General features: G+C 42.8%; 1 long non-coding RNA gene across 4 annotated transcripts; it reads left to right on the forward strand.

The window, feature by feature from the left end:
• Nucleotides 1–1,554: 1,554 nt before the first annotated feature.
• On the forward strand, nt 1,555–4,390 carry LOC123099882 (uncharacterized). 4 transcript variants are annotated; one of them, XR_006448281.1, is made up of 4 exons: nt 1,555–1,873; nt 2,116–3,444; nt 3,523–3,852; nt 3,942–4,390. It is a non-coding gene; the product is annotated as an uncharacterized lncRNA (long non-coding RNA). The 4 variants fall into 4 exon arrangements; XR_006448280.1 differs by having other exon boundaries at nt 2,116–2,407; nt 2,556–3,852; XR_006448282.1 differs by having other exon boundaries at nt 2,116–2,192; nt 2,271–3,852.
• The last annotated feature ends 2,307 nt before the right edge of the window (nt 4,391–6,697 follow it).

Genomic DNA, 6,697 nt, shown 5'->3' on the forward strand with positions numbered 1-6,697 from the left:
GTTGTCGTGCGAGGGGGCCTTCGAAGTGGAACCATGAGCCGTTGCGCCAGGTTTCTTCTTGGGCGCCATGGATCAAAACGATGATGATGATGATCGACACGCTGTTCACAGTTTCAGGTTCGCGCAAGCGATCCCCCCTACCTGGCGCGCCAAAGATGTCGTGGGAGAAAACGATCACCTATGGGGCCATGGGCCCCTTTGTGGTTCGGCAAGGGAGAGATCACGTTGCACAAAGAGCGGAAGCCATGGGGCAGCACGACAACGATGACGCTGGTGGTTTTTACCCAGGTTCGGGCCACCATGAGGCGTGAAACCCTACTCCTGCCTTTGGTGGATAGGATGGTGGAACACAACAGCACGCATCGCTCGAGCCCGGCAAGGTGGCCTCGGGGGAAGCAGCTATGCGCATACAAATGTGAGGGGGTCCGAATCCCTTTCTATGTTGCCTTGGGCCTCCTTTTATAGCTCAAGGGATAACCACCGTGGAAAAACAGTCTTTATCTAATGATTAGATAGCTAACAGTGCTATCATACCTAACTCTAGCAGTTAGGACAAAGTGCATAAAATGCACTGCTAGGTGTCATGTGGAGGATGAAGCCCGGCAACCTGTCATGCCGCTTAATCCTCTTCTGCTTATCTGTTCGACATGCCTATGGATGGGTGTCACATGAGAGTAATCTGTCTTCCAATGGTCTGCCACGTGCTTGGTGGAAGCCACTTAATCACTTGGGGGCTCGACACTGCATTGATAAGTGATTTGCGTTGATGTGTGGTGGAGCGGTGGAGTAGTGGTGCCTTGGCGGGATTTCCTATCCTTGGCGGGATTTCCTGTCATTGGCGGTCTCGAGAAGCCTGCCGGGGCAATCTTGGACTTGTCCCTGGGGCGGCCTCGACCCATCTAGGCTCTCCTGCCTGGCAAGGGAGGCCTTCCCAAGGTGATGCTCTGCTATCTTGTATGTTGACTTGGTCTTCTTGATCAGCTCCTTGATCTCACAAAGAGCGGTTTCTCTGGCTTGGTATTGCTTTGTATGTTGGTGTTGGACATCTGATGCTAGCACGCCTGTGTATAAGTTCAGGCGACAAACGTGAATGTCTGTTGTACCGACACCCATATATTACCAGCTATGGGATAGATTATACCTGCTTCCAAAATCTTTAGTATTTCAGTTCTTACCACTTCCAGAAGCTATGTGATTCGAACGTTGTTGGTGATCAACAATGAGTTTAGCATCAGATTCCATATTAAGGTTGTGCTGACATAGAGTTGGACTAATGCCCTTAAGATCATCAAGAGTATATCTAATAGCATCTCGGTGCTTTTTTAGAATGTTCAACAATCTTTCTACTTCATGTTCTGAAAAGGTAGCACTAATAATAACAAGATATATAGTTTTTTCATCTATTACGACTATAAAAACACGAGAAGGCGGAGTCCATCGAGATGGTTGAATCCTAGGATTCAAGTGGCTTCGATGTTTAACACCAACCATGTTTTACCCATGCTACCACCGGCGACCACGAACCCACGTTTTACCCACAAATGCCACCATGTCTTTCCTTCTTTCCCATGGCATGGTTCCATTTTCCAAAACCGCCCCACGTTGTTTGCGCCGGACATGGAACAAACAGAGAGACCGAAGAGAAGCGCGGCGGCCATGCCTACTGTGGTTGGATCTAGACGAGGGGGTTGCCACCAGCCCCGTTCATTGCGCCGGCCATAGAAGAGAGACAGAGATCGAAGGGAAGCACGACGGCGATGCGGTTCATTGCGATGGACACCGAGGCCCGGGCGTCGCGGGTGCGGCGACCTGGCTGCGGCCGCTGTCGCCGACCCACTCCACGCGCGGCCTGCCCTTCCTCGAGGCTCACCGCGTACCGCCACCCAACTCTTTCACCCCTTCAATGTCGCCTCCCTTCACACCGATGCTGGGGATGCGCTGCACTGGCAGCTCCCCTCCATCCTTGCCTCTACTAATCCATCTAATGTCGCCTCTCTGCATCCTGTAGAGGGGTCGAACTAGACACCACAGACACGACGGCCTAGACACCATGCCACACACAATTGACGAGTTCTTTTGTACTGCTCTCTGATTGTCGCTTGTCCATGTTACCAGACGAGCAGAGGCGTGGTAGCGGCCAAGACGAGAACTATGGGAAGCTGAAGTCGCCTGCGTGTTTGTGTTCATCACAGGTGCTGTCTCTTTTCCATCTTTTTTTTTTTGTACTTCATCCGATGATCAGTGACTACTAATTCCCATGTCAACATAAGGAAGAAGCATGGTGTCCGCCGCCGGCGACATGGACGCATGCGGGGGAATAGCCGCAGATTCAGGTCCTTCTATCGGTCTGTTGTGCCTTGAAGTTTGCGTTCATCTTTGAGAAATTCCGCCGCATCCTCAGTCATATGTATGTTTTGATCTATTTTTCATGTTGTTTTCTTGGGTCTTTGTTCTTGGTTATTGGGCGTGGAGTGCTCTCTACAGCCCTTCACAACTCCCGAACCCACATGTATTTGATGTAAGATGCTTTAACCTATTCTCTAATGTACATGCAGTCTGAAATCCATTACCAATTTGGCTTTAGGGAAATTCATTCGCACAAGAAGCAAGGCTAAGTTGTACTCCTAATTGGTATTGTTCTTAAGCACACCCCAAAATGATGTGTATCAATTGCATATTTTTCTGAAGCTACTAAACCATTACTGGATTTTTGTAGTTTTTTTTTCAAAATACGTCTCTCCTTCGAAGTCATTTTTTCCTTCTACTCAATGTTCCGCTGAAAGAGAATCTCAACAGAGCAATTGGAAGGAGGAGAAAGCAGCCAGAGAGGAGAATCTTAGAACAAGATACATGCATCAGTTTAACTCCTATTCCTGAACCAATATACTTTTATGATTGAATTAAATAAAACAAGTATTTTTATATTTCTAAAAATCAACGGATTCTAATAATATTCCGGCATGCAAATAATTTTTCCATATGTTTGAGTACATTGTGTTGCTGTGCAAATATGCAGAGAAGGATCTCATTTGTGGGGGCATGGTTATGTGAATCGACGTGTTATCTTGACTAAATATCTTCTTACTATTTGTACAGTGCTGCAATATGTATAGGCTGGTCACCACTTTTACTTAGTTTCATTATATATATACTTGCAGCAACCAGCAACTACTAATTGAAATTTCTGCTTCACCTGCAAAAAAAAAAAGAATCTTCCTACAAGATACATGTCCATACTGCTGCGATGTTTGATCTAACACTGCAACACGGATTTAGTGGCGAAGTGGTGCTTGGTCAAGATCCACTTGTCCCTGTCCTCGCCTACGTCGCATCACAGCAGCAGCCGCTGACCATCCCTGAGGAAACCACCGCGTCGCTCCCTACCGAATCGTGATCATCCTGGGTATCCTGTTTGCTACCATGGGCGCTCTGATAGAGCTCATGGTACTCTCTTGATGCACATAAAACGATCTTATCAATTTGTGTTTTGAGGAATCAAGGGCCTGAATAATCGTAGTGCAGATGCCAATAACTTGCAGATACACCAAGGTTTATGCAATTGTCCAGACATTGGTTTATTGTGATGTATTGTATACTATGGTTCCAGCATATGACCAAATGAGAGGGATTGACAATACATTATATTTTCATGCAATCGCTACAAGAACATTATATCGGATCATCTCAATCACGTACAGTCCTACCCAACATTTTATGTTGCTGCATGTTGACTACACCAGTCCGAGCCAAGCTGCAGGAGTTGTATGGTACCTTTCTCTTCCAACGTCGCCAGACAAGTGACGTAGGAGGTCGTCATTCCCCATTAAGCAGCTACAGTTCTTCGCCGATGAGGTAGCACTAGAAGTTTTAATTTTGTGTCAACTGAAAAGAATTCGTACGTGTTGATAATTTGGTGGTTCATATATGGTGAACAATTGCAGGTACTGGACGGCAATTCTCCTGTTTGGGCCACCAGGGATGGGTGTGCTACTTGGTGAAAATCATCACGGCAGAGGCTGATTTATCTTCCGAATGTGAGTGTTGCTTAAATTTGAGCCGCACAATTCACTCTCCTGCAATTTAAGCCTTGTGATTGTACCAACAGAAAAAGAGCACATGGATAATTTCCTCAAGAAAATGTTCAATTGTGATCCTAAATCGATTCTTTGTTTACGATTAATTGTATGTTCATATTCTGGTTCTTGTTGCATATTGTGATGCCAAAACTCTTTGATTGGTATAGCAACAGTAGCAAGGTGAATAACAATGTACGAGTATATTGTTGTTAGTTTGACTTTGTGTGGTAGGATGGCTGGGTATTTGGAAAGCAAAACTCTTTCCACTTTTGCAGCTAGGCTGGTGTGGATCATATTGCTCCTGTCACATTGATTTTGTCGGCAAAATTAAGGAACCTGGAGGAGACGCCCTTAGATATCATCGAATACTACTGAAAATAGCAATTTTGCATGATGTGGAGACATAACTATCACCTTCTTGATGTTTTATGACTTTTTCATGTAGCCGAAGTGACGACGAATGAGTGGAGGGTTGCAGTAGAAACTGCTCAGTGCTTTTTATCTATATCATTGTACTTATGATTTCTGGAATATTTTATAAAATAGTGAAGGATACGTTGGAACGATGATGTTTTCAATCTTTAATACAGATGATAGGAAACCAAATGGTGAAGCTGAGCATTGCCTCACGTAGAACTTTTTAGTTCAAGATAGTATGTCATTATTTTCCGCTATGTTTTGTCATATTGATTACGATGACGTTGTGAACATGTAACCATTATTGATAAAAAGGAGCAGATTTGATATGCCCTTTTTGCACATGACCAAACCTAAGTAGGTTGGCAAGGTGGTGTTCAAACGACCAAAGACAGCACCAATTCAACCTTGCCACTCTGGCATGTGCTTATATTGAGGTGGATAAAATCTCTCTGTCACACCAAAAATCCAAGGCGGTGCATGGGGCGTAAAGGGGACCACCATAGGGGAAACAAACTGTGGTGGGAGGGACGCTGGCAGGGCGACAAGATGGTTAGTTGACAGGAGTGGATACATCTAGGTACCTAGCTAGCTACCGAGAAGGGCGCTTGCCAAAATTTCTGTTCATATTGTTGTGTGAAATTTTAGTTTAAACCAATTGTATTAAAACATTACATGTTATTGAGAAACTATTGTGATCGAAAAATCGATTTAGATAATCAGAACATAAAAAAATCCTAAGATTATGTGTGTTACACGTGCACGCTTACTCGTCAAGATAAACATATTTTAGAGTGTGTGGCAATTGTTTTAATTCAAACACAGGATCACCTTTAGGTGGAGAATGACCTCCTAGAATTTCAATAGGAAAATTGTGTTTAAGGAGAGGTTGTTGTTCAATTTTATCTACTTCATTTCTTTCACGCAAGTGCATATCATTTTCAAGGACTAGCAAATATTGTTCTAATGGATCAGTAGGAGGTATAGCAATAGGAGCAAGACCAAATATTCAATCCTTACTAGGTAATTCTTTCTTATGAGGTTGACTACTAAACTTAGAGAAATTAAACTCATGAGACTCATCACTAAAGCTAAAACTGACAGTTTGTTTATGGCAATCTATAGTAGCATTGACAGTGTTCAAGAGAGGTCTACCAAAGATAACGATACGAAAGCCATCTTGTGGGGAACCAAGAATTAGAAAATAAGTAGGGTATTTTATTTTGCCACACAAGACTTCAACATCTCTAACAACCCCAAGTGGTGTGATGGTGTCTTCTATTTCAGCGGGTGCTATGTCATTCATAATTTCTTGGTATAAGGCAAAAGGAATAGCACTCACGCTAGCATCTAAGTCACATAAACCACGATAGCAATGATCTCCTATTTTAAGTTAGACAGTAGGCATGCTAACAACAGGTCCATGTTTATCTTTTTCATCAGTTTGGCAATTCTAGCAGCTTCATCATAGAAATAAATAACATGCCCATAAATATTTTCTACCAAGAGATATTTAACCATAGCAACACTAGGTTCTACTTTGATTTGCTCAAAGGCTTTAGGTGCTTCATTTTATATTTGCTAACCACAGTTGATACCTTAGCACGTTCCTTTGTCCTAATAGGGAAAGGTGTTTTTTCCAATATAAGCAGTAGGCACAACTGGATGAACATTGTAAATGATAGTTTCATCTTTAGCTTCAACCGGTTCTTGAGTTTCTTCTTTAATAGGGGGATGATATTTAAACCAATTCTCCTTAGGGAGATCAACATGAGTAGCAAATGATTCATAAAAAGAGGCTACTATCTCAGAGTCAAGTTCATATTTAGTGCTAAACTTGTGAAAAGCATCGGTATTCATAAAAGATTTAACAGAATCAAGCTCAAGCTTAATACGTGACTCTTTAGCTTCATCGAGTTCCCAATCTTCAGTGTTGCGTTTAATTATTTCTAAAAGATCCCACCTAAATTCAATAGTCTTCTTTATAAAAGATACAAGAAGTTATCGAGCATGGATTGATCATCGCGAGAAAGCCAAGCATAAAAATTATGAATAATAATTTCTCTTAACAGCACATGATTGGGTCATGAGTATAACATTGACTTAAGCCTCCCACAATCTAGAGTGATACTTTCTTCTTCATGAGGCCAAAAATTGTATATATAATTCCAGTCACGATGAACTAGATGCATAGGATATTTTTT

Source organism: Triticum aestivum, chromosome 4D, assembly GCF_018294505.1.
Source record: "Triticum aestivum cultivar Chinese Spring chromosome 4D, IWGSC CS RefSeq v2.1, whole genome shotgun sequence".
Classification (NCBI taxonomy): domain Eukaryota; kingdom Viridiplantae; phylum Streptophyta; class Magnoliopsida; order Poales; family Poaceae; genus Triticum; species Triticum aestivum.